This window comes from Triticum aestivum, chromosome 2B (assembly GCF_018294505.1).
Source record: "Triticum aestivum cultivar Chinese Spring chromosome 2B, IWGSC CS RefSeq v2.1, whole genome shotgun sequence".
NCBI classification, from domain to species: Eukaryota; Viridiplantae; Streptophyta; class Magnoliopsida; order Poales; family Poaceae; genus Triticum; species Triticum aestivum.
In genome coordinates this window covers 167,848,183-167,871,039 of record NC_057798.1, presented here as the reverse complement: position 1 = coordinate 167,871,039, position 22,857 = coordinate 167,848,183, and the positions used below count along the sequence as shown (strand labels likewise).

General features: G+C 46.7%; 1 long non-coding RNA gene across 1 annotated transcript; it reads right to left on the bottom strand.

Annotated features, from left to right (window-relative positions):
- Positions 1 to 13,912: 13,912 nt before the first annotated feature.
- Positions 13,913 to 15,811, bottom strand: LOC123040955 (uncharacterized). Its single transcript, XR_006418332.1, has 2 exons — positions 15,289 to 15,811; positions 13,913 to 14,830 (listed from the first exon to the last, which is right to left on the bottom strand). It is a non-coding gene; the product is annotated as an uncharacterized lncRNA (long non-coding RNA).
- Between the last annotated feature and the right edge of the window lie 7,046 nt (positions 15,812 to 22,857).

Below are 22,857 nucleotides of genomic sequence, written 5' to 3'. Positions count from 1 at the left end.
TTTAATATATGCATAATTTTTACAAAGGAAAACATTATTTTTCTTGTTTAATTGCTGGGCTATTCCCTATTTATCCAGATCTATGGTCATGTTATTTTACTTTTCATTATGATAATTCTGTTAAACTTCTAATGCTTGGTTGTGAAGATCAAGCTACAAGACATACAAGTGTCATAAGGTGTTTACTGAGTCTGGACTAATGTGAATCATCTTTTGTGTTCTATTTTGTTTCGGATGGTCCACTTTCTCATGTACACAAAGACATGCAACGCTGTGAAGATTTGGAAACGGATGAAAAGCTTGAGGTTGTTACTGCAAATGTCATGTTTATATCTAACTAGAACTAGGGTGTGCTCCATAAAATGTACAATAAGTGGGAGCAGACCCCTTCCTTCAGAATCTGTACCATCGGTCTGTAATCTGACGGCTCAGATTGCAATTTTCTAATTTTGCACCTGTACATCTTCTTCTATTGTAGTCGTTCCCGACTGCATTACTCTCAAGCAAGGAAACAAGCCATCCGCAGCGATCATTTTGATACCGACCTTCTTGGTGCTCTGTTTAGTGTGTGAGAGGGAAGCTAAATTACACCTCAGTCTTAATTTTACTGATGCTAGTGTTGACTCTGGACCACGTGAATGTAATAGGCCTGCTCATGAGCAGGCTGCGTTGGGTGCTGGGCAAGTTCACGGAGACTACACGTTGTGGTTCACGAACTGTCCGGGTGTACTGTAAAACGTTTGGTGCCCGGCGATTTGGTCGAGCCTTAGGGCATCTACAACAGGGGTGCTAAGAGCGGGCGCCATGACGCCCGATTCCCACCCAAAACCAGAAAATCAGTTAGCGTCGAAGCAAAATCTGGCGTCCAGCGCCACAACCTTTTTACCGGGGCAGTGTTAGGCGCCGGCGCGCCGGCCCAAATTTCGGCCGGTCGCTTGCTAGCCACCCGATTCAATACTGCTAAAAAAGAAAAGCCACCCGATTTAATATGGTCAACCACCGTACACACCGCATAATTCGTTTCTCTTCTTCCCTCTGACGCCGTCTTCTTCGAGAAAAACTCCAACTGCCATTGATGATCGACATGCCCCGCCTCGAAGCACCGTCCCTTGATTCTTCTCGCATGTTGCTGCCCTCGCTGCCCTCATAGGCTCACAGCCGGTCGCTGCCCCCGCCACCGTCGTCTCCTGTGTTTCTCATCGGCTACGCCAATGCAGCAGTGTGCGCCCGTGGTTGTAGCTCCCCATGGCGACGGTCCTAGCTCCGATGCGACGCCACAACTCAGGTGGCGGCGGGCCCCCGGTGGAGACAGCCACGACGACGAGCTCGCAAACTGTACTCGACTTGGGTTGCCGGAAGTAGCAAAAAAGTCCGTAAGTCGAGCAAAACACACACGCAAGTTCCAGCAAAAAAACTCGCTGGTGCTGCCGCACCCGTCGCCCATCATAGCAAAAAAAGGCTCGCCGTCGCCGTTGTAGCACCGCCATGCCGTCGGCCGCAGCCCGCACCATCGTCAGCATGTTGTGCCAGTTGAAGCTTTTTTCCACGACGGTTGAAGCTTTTTTCGCGCCGGTTGAAACTTTTTCCACGGTTTGAAGCTTTTTTTCCACATTGGTTGAAGCTTTTTTTCATGGTTGAAGCTTCCTCCTTCGCCAGTTGAAGCTTTTCACACACCGATTGAAGCTTTTTTTCCACACCCAATGAAGTTTTTTCCCATGGGTTTGAAGCTCCATCCTTCGCCGGTTGAATCTATTTTACACACCGATTGAAGCTTTTGTTGCGCCAACAATTGGTGTCGCCAGTTCCAGCAAATGCCCTCGCCGATTGCAGCACGCGGTTGCAGCTCACAAAAGTGCATGTGGTCTCGTAGGCAATGCCGAGAGCTCGCAGGCGATGGCCGCGTCGTGCAGCATGCAGCCTCCCTGTGAACTGGCTTCACGACACGCGCGAGAAAGCCGAACCTCGCGACCAGAGAGGAGGGAGAGAGAGGCCTGAGAGGAGGTGAGAGAGGCCAGGGAGGAGGAGGAGAGAGAGGCCATGGAGGAGGAGCGAGAGGCCTGTGCGAGGTCAAAGAAACAGAAAGGCCCTGTTTGGTTCATAAGTCCTAGGACTTTTTTTAGTCCCAACTTATAAGTCTCAAGTCCCTAAAAAGTCCCTACCTGTTTGTTTCCTGGGACTTATAAGTCGCTATAAGACCATATTACAACTATAAGTCCCTATAAGTCCCTCCTTGAGAGTCTTATTTCATAAGTCCCAAATGCCCACTTTAAGTCCCTATAAGTCCCTCCTGTTTGGTTTAGATGGGACTTATAAGGACTTTTTTAAGTCCCTAAATCAATAAGTTCCTGGAAAGATGTGAGGAAGACGACGAAGGAAATAAACGGAGCGAAGGGATAAAATGGGCGTTGCATGTGTTGTTGGGCCGTAGGATCTAACTTGATCCAACGAGTCCCGCACGTCCGGTGGAGCGTTCAGCCGCCGCGCTGGCTCGAAAAGTTTTCCCTTTTTACTCACGCGCCAGCCCTTTTCCCTCTCACGTTCTGTTACCTTTTCAACTCGTCTGACGCTTGGTCTCCGCCTCTTGCGTTGGACGTGTGGACTCCAATACAGGCGCTAAGGTATAATCTATTTATTTATTTTCCTCTAAGCACCCGTCCAAGCGCTCGCCATTGAAGGTGCCCTTAATGGAATGTTTGGTGTTTCTGTCAAGAAAAACTCAACCTATCTTCCACGAGCTTACTGGATACGGGCAAGGACAGTCGAATTGGACAAATATATGATTTTGTTGTTTACTTCTGGGGAGATACAAATTTCATTCAATGACTATAGAGTTACAATTAAGTCACCCTCGCGGAGGTGTGATGACGATGACATAGGGCTGCAACCTCGACGACACTTTTCTCCTCGGCTGCATGTGTACGTTCTTGTGTGTGTTGCCAAGTTGTCCTGTGTGCCTTGTTTTGCGGGTCTATTGTGACGATTTTCCGTTAATTAACCGAGCAATCATTTTCGACCTTTTTTAATGAATCAGGTCCTAAGGGACCACGTTTAAAAAAACAATTAAGAGGCAAAAGTTTCTTAATACATGGAGGATCTCTGTCACTCAACTCAGTGGGCTACAATTAACCAGTCGATCCGCTGCCTCTGTTTCAGCTTTGAGTTTCAGCTTTTATGGAGTAAACTCCCTGTCTTCCACGAGAGACTTGAATGCCCACAGGTGGACTGGGAAAAATTACGTCAGATAAAATGAAGTGTGTCTTGAAGGAGTCTGATTGACAACGATCGGCAGAAATGTATGAATCTATGTCTCGAGTGCCTCGTTAATAAGAATCGGTTCTTAAGACCTTAAGACAATGCCAACGCAGCGACCCAATTGGTTCACGCATGTCTGTTAGACTGAAATGGACAGAAACGATAGCCCACCCCGCCGATGCATCCCAAATTTGGTGCGCTCAATGTTTGTGTGGATGCATTTTCGGCTCAAATTTGTGTCAGATTTGCATCCACACAGACGCGGCACACGTCCTTTCGGTGTCCGCCTCGGGCCCATTTGTCGGCCTTCCAACCACCCGCTTCGGTCATAGTAAATGCCACGTGCGCGTTCGGGCTTGTTCGTCAACCATAGGAAGCGTCCATGCCCCGTCCTTGTTTAAATGGCAAACATGCGGTGGGGAGCGCCACATCCACTACCATCTGTGAGGTCAAAGAAACAGAAAAAGAAACATCTGGCCAAGCTTACTCCTTCGTTGGCTGATACGAACGCTAGTCACCGCTGCCGCCATGGGCTTCTTCGGCTACGAGCATTGTCGTGGAATTGTCACGGCAGATGTCCTAGTGTGAGGACTTAGTCGTGAGGCCAACGCATCTATACGGTAGCTTGAAGGGGTTGTTCAGAATCGAGAGACGCGAGGCGGATCAACACACAAGACAAGGATTTAGATAGCTTCGAGCCCCGGGAAACATCATCCGGTAATAGCCCTACATGCTGTTTGTGGCTAGATCTCATTATGCTCATGAGGGAGGCGCCTCATAAGCCGGCTCCCCTTTAGTTGTGTCTAGCCCTAGAGATTATTTCTTGCTTCTCCCTCTTTTGGGAGCCCTGCCCCTCCTTATATATGTTGAAGGGGCGGTTTACATGACTAGTCCTAGTTAGATTAGGATTACTCTATTACAAGTGGAGTCCTAGTCTTGCTTCCTTTGTAGGACAATATTCCTTGTGCTTTCCTCATAAACCAGCCCACCATTAATGTAAACTGGCCTTCTGGGCCTTGGGCCTTGTCATCCGCATACCGCCCGCCGGGTTACCAGTGAATCATAATGTTCGGGCAGGTTGCTTGTAAATCGTCTGGTCAGGGCTGGTCCCCAGTGAATCGCCAAGTGTTAACCGGATCTCAAGTAAACCGCCAAGCCCGGCCGGGTCATATTTCCGGCCGGTTCATACCGCGGGGTATATCCCCGATATTAGTCCCCAGTTTAATTTGGATTTATCCATGTTGAACTAATCCTGTAAAACAAACATAAGAACAAAATTGACAGGTTGTTCTCCGGGTTAAATATTCTTGTAAGCTGGCACCTGAATATCTTAAGTCCTTGTCATTTCCTTCTTAATACGTATTCATGATCTCATACCAAATCTCCTTTAGCAGACATGTTCACACTTTGCCAATGCAAAAAATCCGGGCACTTCTTCTGAAAAAATCCGAGTCAACAGACAAGCTTCATAATCAATTTGTTGATATTGTTTTCTCGTAGAAAAAATATTGTAAAGAATAATCCATTTGACTTGGCTTCCAATGCTCTAGCTTGATAGAAATATTGGTCTTGAAATATTCAACCGATATTCAGCCGGCTTAAAGATGTAGAACTTGTCGGTTTATCATTGCCAAAACTGTCGGGGTTATAAAAACTGATAATTCCGGGTCATGATTGTTTCCAATGCCGGTTCATGATTGTTGCCAACGCCGGTTCATGATGATTGGTGATGCCGGGTCAATCTGGTTTGCTCAAAACTGAAAATCGGAAGATATTTCTCCCTTATATCCATATTACCTGTAGCCCCCAAGTCTTGAGCAGAACAAAGTGATGGCTTAAGACTTGCTGCAATATAAATACTGCCACTTTTTAAGAAATCCATGTTGTTCATCCCAGTCACTAGTAAAAACTGAATACTCCATATCATGTAGCCCCCAAGTGCCGGGTTGTCATCCTTGCAGCAACCTGGGACTTGTAATTGCCTGATGCTCAAAAAACTTCAACCAGTGTAGCCCCCAAGGGCCGGGTCATTATAATCAGCAGGGACTTTATAAATATGATCATGCTTCATTGAAAATAACATCATATGATGTAACTCCACCGTGGGCTTGAATCGTTGACAGGAGCAATTGGTAGCCCCCAAGGGCCGACTCATTATAATGTGATGAGTCGGTTCTTCAATAAGATGAGCAAAAAATGACTTTGCATTAGCCCCCCAAGTGTCATGGTGCATGCTTGCAGCGACATGAGACTTGCATATTTGATATAATCTCAACTTTGAATAATGTAGCCCCCAAGGGCCGGGTCGTAGCCTGCAGCGACTCGGGACTACTCCCTCCATTGTAGAATAAATCATATCCATTGATAAAATAATAGCCATTGTGCTAAAGCGACTTTGAAAACCTCAATCATAATATTGGTTATTGATAACCATAATAAAAATCCAGCCATGTTGGCTATTAAAGATTTGAATAATATACCCAAAGATTTATAAGCGCATGATTCCAATGGCGCAATCCAAATATATATTGGTGACTTATAATCCAAAGCCAGGCCGGGTTAACAAACATCGGATAATTTCTCATCATATACTGGCGACTTATCGTCTTAAAGCTAGGCCGGGTTAATAAACGCCGGTGATTTACAATTATGCTTTATTCAACCTGTGACATTGAATCACATTGTTGGTTTACCAACTTTTTGTAGTAAGGGCGATAACCCAAATCTTGAGTACTGATAATTCCTCCCATACTTTGCCGGTTTATGGTAAAACCGCACCGGGTTATAATAAACACTGGTTTATCCATATATAATACTGGCGACTTGTAGTTGAAACCAGACCGGGTCAATAAGCACCGGATTATAACTGATCATGTACTGACAACTTATAGTTGAAAGCCAAACCGGGTCAATAAGCGCCAGATTGATCATGTACTAACAACTTGTAGTTGAAAACCGAATCGAGTTAATGAACGCCGATTTATCAAAAACATTATAAATCTCATCAAAAGAGAAAGAACTCGACAAATAAAAGCATATGAAAACTTGTAGTCGAGGCTTTTCACGGGCTGCCAGGCCCCAAATCGAGGCTTTTCATGGGTTGCCAGGCCACTGAGTTAAACCATTTTACAAAGCCTTTTAAGATGGACCTCAATCTTTAACCAATCGTCATTTTAACTTTGACAAGTTTAGAGTCTATGATATTGACTTGTCAAAAGTTTGACGGGTCATACCAGGTTTACCTGGACGGAGTGTTACTTGATGAAGGCAGGTTAACCCGGGGTTTTAGGTGAATACACCTGGCTTCCAAGCCGTGACTTGATAGCCTATTGCAAGTGTAGACTCTTTGTTCATTGAGAAGCAAAGAGTCCCCAAGCAATATTTTGAGCTATGCTCAGTGGGTGCCTATGTTTGAGTTGTGCTATTGCAACACTCTCTTTGGCCCCCAAGTGATTTCCCTGGTGGCCTTACGCCGATCAAGAGGTGTAGCTATGGTTCGAATACGACCAAGCTCCCAAGTGATTTCCCTAGTGGCGTTACGCTGATCAAGAGGTGTAGCTATGGTTCGAATACGACCAAGCCCCCAAGTGACCAATAAGATGATCCCATAAGGCAGGATACCCATGTTTGAACCACATATCATGGCAGGTTCTTTTTGGCAACCTTTATTTTTTCTGAGAACTCGAACTTTGTGAGAGATATTTTGTGACGCCCGGATCATTAAGCTACAGTAATACCACGCTAATGATGTCACGTCACCACGGTCACTGTTGTTAACCTCGCGATGATTCGAAACCGTTTCAAAATTCAAATTCAAATTAATGTCAACAATAAAAGTTTTGAAAGTTAAAACAAAAATGTTCGGGAGGTGCCATAATTTGCATATGTAAATATGGTGCAATAAACACATTTTTATAAAATGCCTAGATATTTTATAGTGGATGGAAACAACAAAACAATTAAATAAAAAGAAAAGCAGAACCTAACTAAACAAAAAAAACAAAAGCCTACCCCCTTCCCCCCCACTAGGCCTCGGCCCAGCTGGCCATCGGGCCAACCAGGCTGGCCCACCCGCACCTACTAACCCCCACACGGTCAAACCCTATCCCACCGACACCCCCACTCCCCCACTCGCTCGCCTCTCCCTCTCCCCCCTCTCCTCTCGATCCCATCTGGATCGGGGACGGGCCCGACCCCGTCGACCGTCGTCGCCCCGCTTCTACCTCGCCGGCGCGCCCGCGCCCGAGGAACCGCCGCCTCCCCGCCGGACAGGCCATCCTAGACCTCCTCCTTGCCGACCCCCTCTCCTCTCGATCCCATTTGGATCGGGGAGGGGCTCAACCTCGCCACGACGACCGCGTCGCCCATCGACCCCGCCGCCCCTAGAAGTCGACGCCGTCGCCTGAAGCCACCTCGACGGCGCCGCCTCCCCACCGGACAACCCCATCCTCTTCTCCTCTCCGTCGCCCCTCGTCACCGGGCCGCCACCGCTTCCCCTATCGCCCAATGCTGCTTCGACCTCCTCTTCCTCCCCGATGAGTCACCTGAGCAGGAGCGCCTCTGCATCGAGCTCGTCGACGTCTTCTTCAACCTTCGGCCACCCGTGTGCCGTCGCCGATTTCGCCGCCATCGAGCCTCCCCCGAGCCCGCTTTGCACCTCTACAGGCTCAATGTGAGCCCCCGCTTCCTCCTCCTCTCTCTCTCGACGCCGTTCGCTAGCTGTACATGCCGCCCCCAACTTGCCCGAGCTCGCGTTCGCCCCGGCCATCGTGCCTCTGCACTCCGCGGCCACGCCCAGCCGCCCCATGCTCCGGCGCCGTCCTCGTCCGGCCGCGCCACCTCGCCTCCTCTCGTGTGCCCCCCTAGTCCCCCCACCGCGCCCGCGCGCTACCTCACCTCGCCTGGCCTCGCCACTGCCGCCTCAGGCGGCCGGCCTCGCCGTGCCCGTGGCCGGCGGCTTCCCCCTTCGATCTGGGCGTATGCCCGATCGGACTGGGCGCCAGCGCCTGTAACCCACACGCCCGCTAAGGCCCCCTGGGCCAATGACAGGGGGCCCCAGCCCCTTGAACGTTTTAAAAAAAATGAAAAAAATGAATTAATAAAATTTATAATTAATTAATTGATTGATTAATTAATTGGTGAATTAATTAAGTTAATTAATCCTATTTAATTAATCTGATTAACTTGTTAGTTTAATTAAACAGTAATTAGTTTAGCTAAACCCTAATTAACCTAAACAGAGTATGACAGGTGGGTCCCACTGGACCCACACGTCAGTTTGACCAGTCAACACCTCTGTTAACTGCTGACGTCATGTTGACATCATGATGACGTCATCAAACACTGTTTTGGATAATGTTGAATTAAATTAACTAAATAAATTCTAAAAATGATTTAAAACTTTAGAAAATCATATAAAATAAACTGTAGCTCAGATGAAAATACTTTCTACATGAAAGTTGCTTAGAACGGTGAGCCGAATCCAGATACGCAGCCCGTTCGTCGGCCACACATCCCTAACATATCGAACACGCAACTTTCCCCCTCCAGATCACCTGTCCAAAAACTCGAAAGACCGGGGATACTTTCCCGGATGTTTCCCCCTTTCACCGGTATCACCTACTACCGCGTTAGGGCACACCTAACCCCGTTCATTGTCATGTCATGCATCGTTATGCATCTGTTTGCATTGTATTCATTGTTTCTTCCCCCTCTTCTTTCCGATAGACCCCGAGACTGCCGGCGACCCCAGTTCGACTATGGAGTTGACGACCCCTCCTTGCCAGAGCAACCAGGCAAGCCCGCCCCCCTTGATCACCAGATATCGCCTATTCTTCTCTATTCTGCTTGCATTAGAGTAGTGTAGCATGTTACTGTTTGGTTACTCCTATTCTGTTGCATAGCCTATCATTGTTGCTACAGTCATTGATACCTTATCCGCAATCCTAAATGCTTAGTATAGGATGCTAGTTTATCATCATTGGCCCTACATTCTTGTCAGTCTGCCTTGCTATACTATCGGGCCGTGATCACTTGGGAGGTGATCACGGGTATATATTATACATATATACATACTATACAGATGGTGACCAAAGTCGGGTCAGCTCGTTAAGTACCTGCAAGTGATTCCGATGTGGGGGCTGGAAGGACAGGTGGTTCCATCCCGATAGAGGTGGGCCTGGGTTCCCGACGGCCCCCAACTGTTACTTTGTGGCGGAGCGATAGGGCAGGTTGAGACCACCTAGGCGAGAGGTGGGCCTGGCCCTGGTCGGCGTCCGCGGTTACTTCATAATAACACGCTTAACGAGATCTTGGTATTTGATCAGAGTCTGGCCACTGGGCTATACGCACTAACCAACTACGCGGGAAAGATATGGGCACTCGACGTCGTGGTATCAGCCGAAGCCTTCTTGATGTCAGCGACGGAGCGGCGCGTGCCGGATTGGACTAGAACGCCTGCTCTTGTATTAGGGGGCTAGGTCTGCTTCCGGCTGCCCTCGCAACATGCAGGTGTGCAATGGGCGATGGGCCCAGACCCCTGCGCGCATAGGATTTACACCGGCGTGCTGACCTCTCTGTTGTGCCTAGGTGGGGCTGCGACGTGTTGATCTTCCGAGGCCGGGCATGACCCAGGAAAGTGTGTCCGGCCAAATGGGATCGAACGTGTTGGGTTATGTGGTGCACCCCTGCAGGGAATTTTATCTATTCGAATAGCCGTGTCCCTTGGTAAAAGGACGACCCGGAGTTGTACCTTGACCTTATGACAACTAGAACCGGATACTTAATAAAACACACCCATACAAGTTCCACAGACAACCCGGTGATCGCTTTTCCACAGGGCGACGAGGGGAGGATCTTCGGGTAGGATTATGCTATGCGATGCTACTTGGAGGACTTCAATCTACTCTCTTCTACATGCTGCAAGACGAAGGTTGCCAGAAGCGTAGTCTTCGACAGGACTAGCTATCCCCCTCTTATTCTGGCATTCTACAATTCAGTCCACTGATATTGCCTCTTTACACATATACCCATGCATATGTAGTGTAGCTCCTTGCTTGCGAGTACTTTGGATGAGTACTCACGGTTGCTTTTCTCCCCCTTTTCCCCCTTCCCTTCTACCTGGTTGTCGCAACCAGATGTCGGAGCCCAGGAGCCAGATGCCACTGTCGACGACGACTCTTACTACACTGGAGGTGCCTACTACTACGTGCAGGCCGCTGACGATGACCATGAGTAGTTAGGAGGATCCCAGGCAGGAGGCCTGCGCCTCTTTCGATCTGTATCCCAGTTTGTGCTAGCCTTCTTAAGGCAAACATTGTTTACTTATGTCTGTACTCAGATATTGTTGCTTCCGCTGACTCGTCTATGATCGAGCACTTGTATTCGAGCCCTCGAGGCCCCTGGCTTGGATTATGATGCTTGTATGACTTATTTATATTTTAGAGTTGTGTTGTGATATCTTCCCGTGAGTCCCTGATCTTGATCGTACACGTTTGCGTGCATGATTAGCGTACGATTGAATCAGGGACGTCACAAGTTGGTATCAGAGCCGTCTGCCTGTAGGAATCCCCCTTCCATACTCCTTGGATGAAGTCGAGTCTAGTCATTGCATACTTTTTACTAACATGGCTGTGTGGCTTCTAGGCCCACGTCGCCATTGGGTGGTAGTAGGATCTTTTATTCCTCGTCTATACTCTGGGACTCTGATCTCTCTTCTATTCGGGTTAAAATGGTTTTACTAACTCTAACACTAGGATCTCGTGATCACATCCACTCGGAGAGCCCCTTACTACAGATGATCGCCTGCTGCACCAGAAGACCCTGAAGATACTCTCCGCTGTTAACCCGAGAACTTGTGTTCATCGCGTTGGCAATTCCCCTTCCACCGTCAACCCTGGTGGATAACTACATGCAATTGTCATTCTTACATTCATCCCCAGTTGGTCTTGTTATTACAAGATACCCCGAAATACTCATCGTTGTTTCCATAACCATTTGTGCCTACTGCCTTGCAGTTCCTTGTCATCTGAATATACCTACAAATTAATCCTCACACTTACCAAGGATTTGTTTCTCCCCAGTTGTTCAGGTGTTTCACAAAATTCTTCAAAATATTATCCGATCTTTCGAGAATCCTCTGCAGCCTATGGCTCTAGAAATTCTTGTATGCTTGCATTATGGTTAAATCCAAATGCCTACCTTTATTCATTGACATCCCCTGCACTATCGTTTTGAGACCATTGATTCAATATGATGCGGATGTTCGCAATCATCAGTTGCAATTAGAATTCATCCTTCTGGCTCAGACGTCATTTTTGAACATGAGTTGGTTCTCGACCGAACAATTGCCGTCGGTTGTACCCTTAAGTCTATTCAGCTTATCCATCCTTAATCAGAGCACTTGCTTTTGATCCCTTGAATTGGAAAATCTTAATTCCTTTACATTTGAGCTCTGAATTAGTCAGCTGTTTCTACAATTTGATCTCCTTGCATTCCTTCTTCTTGTGATTGAGTACCGATGCTCACATCAGATTCCTTGAGGACCACCAGATCCTTCATTGGATTTTATCCGACATCGTCCTTCATATTCAATAACCTTGTGAGCCTTTCCTAGGGTAAATAATGCCTTTGGTAAACTGTATCCTTTGCTTTGTCAACCATGCTGCACTTTTGAGCTTGTATTATCTACTCCTGAAGTTGTGGTATATGTTTCTACGATGCCCCGATGGGTTGAACCTATGCCTTCCTTAATCTGTGTGAACCCGAAAGATTTCACGGGTCATACTTATCTGGTATTGCACTAGATAATTTTTTTTTCAACAACTAATGTCATTTTTGAAAAGCAAGAGGTGAATGGAAGGTTATACATTGAAGAAGTGGGAGTCGACCTTGAACTTGTGTTCATGCCCATGGACACGATGTAGATCCTACCTGAGAAGCTTCTTGTAATAATAACTATTTCATTGATATAATATCGTCTGGTATCTGTGAATTGATCCTATGCAATTGTGGTTCCGACCATATTTTATCTTTGATCCTATTTCTCGGACAAGTTAAAGCACTTGTCTTTTGCAAGTCAATACACCAGTCCAACCTCTACCTTGATCTACCGTCGAGTATTACCCTCTGGTATCTCGAGAATATCTAAAAACCGTGTTGCATCTTATAAGTCTTCATCAGCTATTATTTCTCACTGATTCCATTTCTTTCACGAGTTCTGAGTTGTTAGTCGCTCAAGAACACCGGTAAGTGAACCGATTCCGCATTCTGGTTCGATAACTCTAACTAATCTTTGTTGCTTATGAGTTTAATAATCATTCAAGTCATTCCTAGCCTGATCAGCTATATCATTAGCGTGCTAAATTTTAACTGTGCTACCTGGTCCTTCTTCCTGAAGCACAAATTTTGACGATGAGCTATGCTTACGTCCATTTTCCTCATCATATCATTTCACCTTGAACCGCAAGCTTGATTTCGAGTTTGTGTCGTACCCATGGTTCCAATAACCTTTTCCTTCATCATTCCTTTGACTTGGTGTCGTCGCTGATTGATTACATCTTCATGAAATCTCTCGACAAATGTGTCGTGATCATCATAAACCTTATGAGCTCTTCCAGGATGTCAATCGAATTCATGATGAGAAATACCATCCTTGCCCTCGATGATTTGTCTTATCATCGGCCAGTTTATTGCCTCCCCTCCAACACAAACATGATCATGTTTTGTGTTATACCTTGAGTTCCTTGCTATCCAGCGTTTGTTCTTCTTTACCTTGGAATATTATCATCTATCATGTCAAGTACATCGTGAGAATTTCACCACCTCTTAAGAATTCTTGGTATAGTGGTACTTTCTCACCATCGCCATTCTTTCTCGTGTTGTTTCTAACCGGAATACCGACAAATGGTCTGTGATGTGTAAAATTCAAAAATTCTAGCAACCCTATTGCTTTGACGTTAATGGTCGATAGCTTCATTCTAAGTCTATTGCTTATTGAATCATCATTCAAACATTGATCGTGCTACCTAGTCCAGATTTTTGGGTGCACTTTTCAACCAATGTTTAATTGTGTATGTTTTCTTTGAGCATACATCATTATATCATTTGATCAGACAAATGTTATCTCCTTGTTCACCTAATTTTGGAAATCCATCCGCTTGGAATCCTCGATGAATTGTAGCTGAGCCCATCAGCCCCCTCCTCATCCCCTCATTGGCTTAATGCACTACTAGATTTTGCAGATAGCCCTAGGGCTTGATACCCTAAGCAAATGGGCAAAAACGCTAGGGAAAGGGGTTTCCCTAGTGTATCCCCTAGGGAAACCGACCTAGGGAACCATTGGTGGGGGAATCTCGGTTTCCCTAGGGTGAGGAAAGAAAACCCTAGGTATAGTTCTTTTTCCCTTGAGCTTTGTACCCTAGGGAAACAAGCGACGGGTGGCAAGCATGCTGACATGTAAAGTAGATATCCTTTGGGTTAGTTTCACTCCCTAGGGAAATATTATGTAACGGCAGTTGTTGTTAGTCCATTTTATACCCCTTGGGTTTACAAACCCTAGGGAATCGTTATTCAAAATATTGTATTATTGGGGCAAATTGATATTGTTCCATAGAAATTAAACTATTACAAATAATTGTATGTAATCACTCCAAAAATTAGAGAACGATCACATAAATTATGTACTTTAACCACCATCATTCATCATTATACATTACAACAACGAAGAGTTTACACAATAGTACCACTCTTTACAAAAGATGGCATCTAGCTCCACTCTTTACAAAAGATGGCATCTAGCTCCACTCTTTACAAAAGATGGCATCTAGCTCAGTAACTAGGACTCACAAAATGTCATCTATACCTAGGATTGCCAATTAGTAGCCTGGAATAATACAGCATGCATCATATAAGTCACTGATCCAAGACATCACAACCATACCAAGTGCATGGCCAAAAGGATAATTGTCCATTTGCTTCCAATTAATCAACAAAAAAAGTTCAGACCACTTCCTTCACCATGATGAGAGATATAAAAAATGTAGGTAAATCATCACTAGGTGGGGAGAAAGTTCCAGTAGCAACACCATTCGCATCATTACCATTTGCATCAAAGAAGCCGCCAAACATTCCATCTTCCACTCCTTGCAATGTATTATCCATATTTTCAACATCATTTGTTGATTCGCCGGTGGAGGGCTTGTAGTAGCACTGCTAGTAGAGGATGACCCCCGGCGGTGGTGGTGCGAAATTGCCATCCTGTAAAACTGAATTGAAATGCATTAGTAAGTCCACAGAACACATAACTAAAATTACACATACTGACAAAGGTGCACTCTGACTTTTCTTTTGCCTGACTCCATTACAACAATTTGTGCATGGGCACTTCACACCAAACCGGTCAGCATTAGGCATAATCTGAAAAACATGGTCAAGAAAAGTTGTTGTGTTGCGCACCCACTCTTCAGAATGGCGCCCTTGTTCATTCCACCCACTGTACAATCCAACCATGTTGTTCTTCTAGAGACATGGCGGGATAATTGAAAAAATGGCAGCACGGTGCAGACGAAGGACCTACAGCCTTCATTTTGTTACATTACACAAGGTTAAAGCAATGGTTCTCCACAGAAATATATTAAGCACATTATCGAAACAGAGCACTGTGCATTTATATCAACCAATAGGTTCACTTCACTTAATTAAGTAACGGAAAGATACAAAACTTATCTTTTATTTAATCACAACACAAATAGAAAATTTGTTATCAACTTCATGTGAGCGCATATAGAAACATGAGGGAGACATTGGAGTACAGCAAATATCTCTAAAAAATCCAGTTTACAGTTTTGTGAGATGGAGAAATAGCCAGTTTTAGTCACAATACAAATAGACAGTTTTTTAGCGATGACAACTTCCTAGATGTGAGCTTCATCTTCATGGAGTACAACAGATCTCTAAAATAATTCATTTACCGATCCCTAAACTGAATGCATCAGACACATATAGGAACATGAGGGAAACATTGTCCGGTGAGCTCACCTAATGGAGCCTTGATTCTGAAGTTGAAGAAGACGCCTTTCCATAGTTGAGTAGGTTGCAGATCGAGGATGTACTAGTCAAGGGAGGCAGGGTAGGATTCTTCTAGGGAGGCAGGGTTGCAGCAGCACGGAGACCTCCGCCTGAAACTGTTGTCGAGGGCGGCAGGTCGGTCAAGCTCCACAGCGGCGGACCCTCTGCAGCGGCGGCTGCGACCCCTCTACAGCGGCAGCCGCGGGAGCCCTGCAGCAGCAGCGGCGACGGCGGCCCCTCTACAGCGGCAGCCGCGACATCCCAGGCCTGCAATGGCGATGGCTTGAAGAGGGCACGGGCGACGCGGCTATGGATGAGCTGTGCCCCCGTGCTATTTTGGCGGCGCTCTCACCGTTGGAGTGGGATTTGGGGGGAAATCTTCGCGCGTGTACACGGGAGAGGATTGGGGAATATGAGGGTCTTCGCGCACGTTCGGGAGAGAATTGGGGAAACTTCGCGCGCGTACAAATTTTGCGCGGGCTCGATACACGCCAGTAGCCAATTCTGGGCGGGCTCGATACGCTCTCCGTAATTGGCTTTTATCCCGTAGATAGTGACCTGCGTAGCTTTAAAAAAAAGGAGGATTACCCTCCCCTCTGCATCCGGACGATATGAATGCAATTAAAATAGATTTAATTTTTTTAAAGTGGATTTATATTATTTTTCATCTATTATTGTTCATCTCTTTTATACATGTAAAATTTGGCATGCATTATGTTACATATACAATTAGGACATCTAAAAACATATGCTACTAGTTAAATCTTTTAAAAAGCATGTGGCGACCGACGGGCACTCTACTAGTTATTCATAAAGACCTTATAAAGTAGTACATCAGGTAGTCTGAAGCAACTATCTTAGCAACAATTATAGCTACTCCTATCCACTTGGTGAAGAAGTGTCGATAGTCTGAATCTAATACCAAATAGAAATCGCACAAAAGCCTAACATCTAAAGCCAAAGGCCCCAACCGAGCCAGATACTAGGTTTGGGGCACAAACCGGTCCGACGCACTCTCATGTGTCGTCGTCGCCATCTTCCACCAATCCATCTTCAGAGCAGAAACTAACGCACCCACCTTGCTAGGCCTCTCCGCGCATCAGACGTCGAGTCTCCACTACGCCACGCTGCCGAGATCTGACGCCATCAATGAGTAAGATGAAGCACCACTCCACCAAAGAAGTCGCCCACTGGTCCCTCGAGCATGTGTACACCTCCAAGAATGACGCCTCCAAGGGGGAAACGACTCCAGAGCGTCGCCGTCATGCGATCTACTGATCTAGGGTTTCCCCCGGAGGTAGCGGACAGAGGTCTGTAGGTTCTCCACGGCGACACCCTCAAGAACGTAATGACACAAAAGAGTTCCGTCATTGCCGGTCTTGGCAACAACACGAGAGTGAGGTTTTCACTCAGGTCCACTCGATGAACCTCCTTCTTGTATCGTGGTGCACGGACCACCACCGATCTGTGCCGTCGCGGAGCGAGCAAGCCACTCTGGCCAGATCAAACTTGACCGGAGGGCCAACCACGCCCGCAGCCGACCAGTCCACAAAGCCCTCCACGTCTCCGCCGATCCGAGGTGTCGCAACACCGCTGGAGCGAGCCACCGCCGTGGAGGCTCAGATCTGGGGCGCACTTCCGCTTGCCCGGGTGCCCCGCGCCACCCTCGCGCGCGAGAAGGAGAGACTCCGCCGCCACCGCCGTCAGCTGCCCGGGCTTAGCCTGGCAACTTCCTCCAGCGCCGACAGAGGGGAGGGATGGGAGGGGGAGTGACTGGCGGCTAAGGTTGGGGCCCCTCGACCGCTCACACGGGGTGGGGGAGTGGGGGGGGTTGGGGGCGACGGAGGGGAGAGGAAGGGAGGAAACAGCTGGCCAAAAAGAAAATTATGGGCATGTGTATGGGCAATTTAGGCAAAAAGACACTACTCAACTAGCATATGATCAAAAAGATTTACTTGGCTATTAGTTTCCATTTTGTATATCTAACACTCAAAGAAAAATATGCACCTATTTCCCTATTTCATCGACACATGTATATTTTTTCATGAAGTGTGTGCACAAAAAGTGATGGGTCGACATATATTTTAGGAAAAATGATCAATCAACTTACATTTTTCTTTTCGCACAAGTTTGTGTTATTTTGACATGCATTTTTCCTTGTAGGTTTAAATTTTCTTGATATTCTATATTTGCCGTAAGTATATTTAGAATATAACCATTAGGTATAAAATACATACTTAAGTGTGTGCAAACCTCCCTAGGGTTACCATTACAAACCCTAGGGATACTCTACGGCGCTTGTTGGAACGTGGAACCCCCGTTTGCATCATATGTTTAGTCCCTAGAGTTTTGTTTTTTCACCCTAGGTATAGACCTTTCCCCAGGGTTAATATGATAACCCCTAGGGAAACCTGCCAGCATGGCTTCAGCATGGTCCCACACATGAAGTATCCCTTGGGTGCGCTATCAAACCCTAAGGAAACAATACAGTCCCTTGGGTTTTTAACGTGTACCCTAGGGAACCTTTATGACCCTAGGGTGTCCAATTTAGCTCTAGGGAAGCACTTTAGCCCTAGGGCTATTTGCAGATTCTAGTAGTGATGATGAACTATTGTTTCAGGAACCCGCTCCTATAGTTCATTTCCCGAGAATCTTGCAATGTCATTTCACCAATTTGTGTTGCACCTTTTCTTCTCAGACATCCTGAGTTTGAGGTATCATGACACCAATCGGATCTGAATCTTGTCAGATATGATGGTTGGGACAACTTTCCAGGAGTTATGATGTTGGTCCTTTGATGACCCGGTAATATGATGCCATGCCTAGCACCCCTTGGCTGGAGGACCTATCATTATAATTTCTTTTGCAAGGATAACCATTCTTCCTGGAGGAAATTGTGAGACTTTTTTTACAAGTTGTTCCTGATGGATCCTTCCTTTATCCAAAGTCTGACCTTTGCTTGAAGACCATGTCAATGCTATCTCGAAGCATGTCTGTGGTAATCCAATTTTCAATAAGAGCATTTGAAGCACAATTGCTAAATTTTCTTTATCATTTATCCTAACACCGTTGTATGGGTAATTTCATGAGATTCCTCCCCCTTACCTAAATGGTTTTCTACTTTCTATCCTGTCATGGATATCATGCTCCGCTTGTCCTTGGGAAGGATATACCCCCGAAATATGTGTGTATACACATTTTCCCTTCCATTGTTCTGTTTAAACCTGATAAACACTTTTCCTTTCCATTGGTTTGTTTAAACCTTCTTGTGATGTATATTATATAAGCAGTAATATTCTCCTGCTTATGTAAACACCTCGGTGTACAATTCTGTCAGCAAGACCCTGTTACTATTGTTGATGACGTTCCGGTAACCACCGGTGGACGAGAACTTTGCCTATTGGTCCGCCTCGTTCAACGAGCAGGGAGATGGTTCTCTTCGTCCCTTGCCCTTGGTACCGATGTTGTTGCCGACATAACCGATAGACAATCCTCTGACATGCCTTGCTTACATGATCGCGCAAGATGTCACTGCCCTTCCTGCTCGTAACCCACATTGTGGGCCCATAACCCACAGTTCCACAGGATCGAAACCTGACTCCACAGTAAAACCCCTGTTCCCAAGGTGGTTCCTCGCGCGTAGCCTCACAAGTAACTCATGAGCCACCTTCCGAGAGATCATCAATTCTGTTATCAAACACAATACTTATTCCCATAGGTCTTAAGCACTCCCACATTACGACTCAGGCAACGAATGATTGTCTATCAGCTTGGAACTTCTTATTACACCTTACTCCACTCTCGATGACTTTCTTGAGTGTCAACACGAGAGGTGCCTCTATACCTCATTCATCGAGATAGCCTCTAGGTACCTAACATGTGTTGAATTCCGTCCTTCCTGAGTTTTCCACTTAACTATCCCTAAGTACGACGGAGATCCTGAAGAAAGGGTGATGACTTCATCATGATGACATGAAGAAGAGAAATGAAGACATTAATGTAATAGATCAACCTCTTCGAGAAGAGCAACCAAGACCGAGAAGATCCATTAGAATTTCACAACCACAAATTCCCCCCTTACACCACTTCTTAAATCTCGGGACGAGATTTCTTGTAGTGGAGGAGAATTGTGACGCTCGGATCATTAAGCTACAGTAATACTACGCTAATGATGCCACGTCACCATGGTCACTGTTGTTAACCTCGCGATGATTCGAAACCGTTTCAAAATTCAAATTCAAATTAATGTCAACAATAAAAGTTTTTGAAAGTTAAAACAAAAATGTTCGGGAGGTGCCATAATTTGCATATGTAAATATGGTGCAATAAACACATTTTTATAAAATGCCTAGATATTTTATAGTGGATGGAAACAACAAAACAATTAAATAAAAAGAAAAGCAGAACCTAACTAAACAAAAAAACAAAAGCATGCCCCCTTCCCCCCCCCACTAGACCTCGGCCCAGCTGGCCAGCGGGCCAACCAGGCTAGCCCACCCGCACCTACTAACCCCCACCCGGTCAAACCCTATCCCACCGACACCCCCACTCCCCCACTCGCTCGCCTCTCCCTCTCCCCCTCTCCTCTCGATCCCATCTGGATCGGGGACGGGCCCGACCCCGTCGACCGTCGTCGCCCCGCTTCTACTTCGCCGGCGCGCCCGCGCCCGAGGAACCGCCGCCTCCCCGCCGGACAGGCCGTCCTCGACCTCCTCCTCGCCGACCCCCTCTCCTCTCGATCCCTCGCAGCCCGTTCGTCCGCCACACATCCCTAACATATCGAACACGCAACTTTCCCCCTCCGGATCACCTGTCCGAAAACTCGAAACACCGTGGATACTTTCCCGGATGTTTCCCCCTTTCGCCGGTATCACCTACTACCGCGTTAGGGCACACCTAACCCCGTTCATTGTCATGTCATGCATGTTTATGCATCTGTTTGCATTATATTCATTGTTTCTTCCCCCTCTTCTTTCCGGTAGACCCCGAGACTGCCGGCGACCCCAGTTCGACTACGGAGTTGATGACCCCTACTTGCCAGAGCAACCAGGCAAGCCCCCCCCCCTTGATCACCAGATATCGCCTATTGTTCTCTATTCTGCTTGCATTAGAGTAGTATAGCATGTTACTGTTCGGTTACTCTTATTCTGTTGCATAGCCTGTCATTGTTGCTACAGTCGTTGATACCTTATCCACAATCCTAAATGCTTAGTATAGGATGCTAGTTTATCATCATTGGCCCTACATTCTTGTCAGTCTGCCTTGCTATACTATCGGGCCGTGATCACTTGGGAGGTGATCACAGGTATATATTATACATATATACATACTATACAGATGGTGACCAAAGTCGGGTCAGCTCATTGAGTACCCGCAAGTGATTCCGATGTGGGGGCTGGAAGGACAGCTGGCTCCATCCTGGTAGAGGTGGGCCTGGGTTCCCGACGACCCCCAACTGTTACTTTGTGGCGGAGCGACAGGGCAGGTTGAGACCACCTAGGCGAGAGGTGGGCCTGGCCCTGGTCAGCGTCCGCGGTTACTTCATAATAACACGGTTAACGAGATCTTGGTATTTGATCTGAGTCTGGCCACTGGCCTATATGCACTAACCAACTACGCGGGAAAGATATGGGCACTCGACGTCGTGGTATCAGCCGAAGCCTTCTTGACGTCAGCGACGGAGCGGCGCGCGCCGGATTGGATTGGAACGCCTGCTCTTGTATTAGGGGGCTAGGTCTGCTTCCGGCCGCCCTCGCAACGTGCAGGTGTGCAATGGGCGATGGGCCCAGACCCCTGCGTGCATAGGATTTAGACCAGCGTGCTGACCTCTCTGTTGTGCCTAAGTGGGGCTGCGACATGTTGATCTTCCGAGGCCGGGCATGACCCAAGAAAGTGTGTCCGGCCAAATGGGATGGAGCGTGTTGAGTTATGTGGTGCACCCCTGCAGGGAAGTTTATCTATTCGAATAGCCATGTCCCTTGGTAAAAGGACGACCCGGAGTTGTACCTTGACCTTATGACAACTAGAACCGGATACTTAATAAAACACACCCATACAAGTTCCACAGACAACCCGGTGATCACTTTTCCACAGGACGACGAGGGGAGGATCGCCGGGTAGGATTATGCTATGCGATGCTACTTGGAGGACTTCAATCTACTCTCTTCTACATGCTGCAAGACGGAGGCTACCAGAAGTGTAGTCTTCGATAGGAATAGCTACCCCCCTCTTATTCTGGCATTCTGCAGTTCAGTCCACTGATATTGCCTCTTTACATATATACCCATGCATATGTAGTGTAGCTCCTTGCTTGCGAGTACTTTTGATGAGTACTCACGGTTGCTTTTCTCCCCCTTTCCCCCTTCCCTTCTACCTGGTTGTCGCAACCAGATGTCAGAGCCCAGGAGCCAGACGCCACCGTCGACGACGACTCTTACTACACTGGAGGCGCCTACTACTACGTGCAGGCCGCTGACAACAACCAGGAGTAGTTAGGAGGATCCCAGGTAGGAGGCCTGCGCCTCTTTCGATCTGTATCCCAGTTTGTGCTAGCCTTCTTAAGGCAAACATTGTTTACTTATGTCTGTACTCAGATATTGTTGCTTCCGCTGACTCGTCTATGATCGAGCACTTGTATTCGAGCCCTCGAGGACCCTGGCTTGTATTATGATGCTTGTATGACTTATTTATGTTTTAGAGTTGTGTTGTGATATCTTTCCGTGAGTCCCTGATCTTGATCGTACACGTTTGCATGCATGATTAGTGTACGATTGAATCGGGGGCGTCACATATTTCTTCTTGAACTGGATGTTAAATCGGATATTGAGAGCTTCAAAGCTTTGTGGGAGACATCTTTCCCTAGAACCGGATTTTAAACCGGAATCTTCATTTTCAGCCGGAAATTTTCTGACGGCCTTTAAACTCGAACTTGCTGGAAGTTAATTCTTTTTTTTGAACCAGAAATTCTTAAACCGGATTTGAGAGCTTCAGTTACTGGCAAGACTTGCTGAGTCATATCATTGTAGCCCCCGAGTCTTAAGATGACTCGAGGAGTTGGCTTGAGATTCTTCATATTTGACTGTGATATAAACCGGTATGAGTATTTCAATAGCTCAGTGATAAAAATCCCTTTTGCATTAGACACCTTGTCCTGCACTGAAACACTTGCAAGCCGGAGTAATGGCTCTTTTAAAGAAAACAATATGTAACATAAAAATATACTGGATGAATGTCACATGATATATCATGCCAGAAATTATCCACCGCGGAATTGATGATCTCAACGGTAAAGCTGAAATCACTCACGGGCGGTTCGACCGTGGGAACAGACAGATGAGTCGGCCGCGACATTATAGCCGGTGCGGACGGGCAAGTCAATCACAGGTGCGGTAAGCAGTGCGGACGGGCGAGTTGATGTAGACCGGGCCACTGGAGCGGCGACTTGCGCACGTCCATTCCTCGGGTAGTGTGGCACGGACGAAACACCGGGTCAGATTGTTTGCCAATGTGTGCTCCATCCCCGCAGTATAATGCCTCATT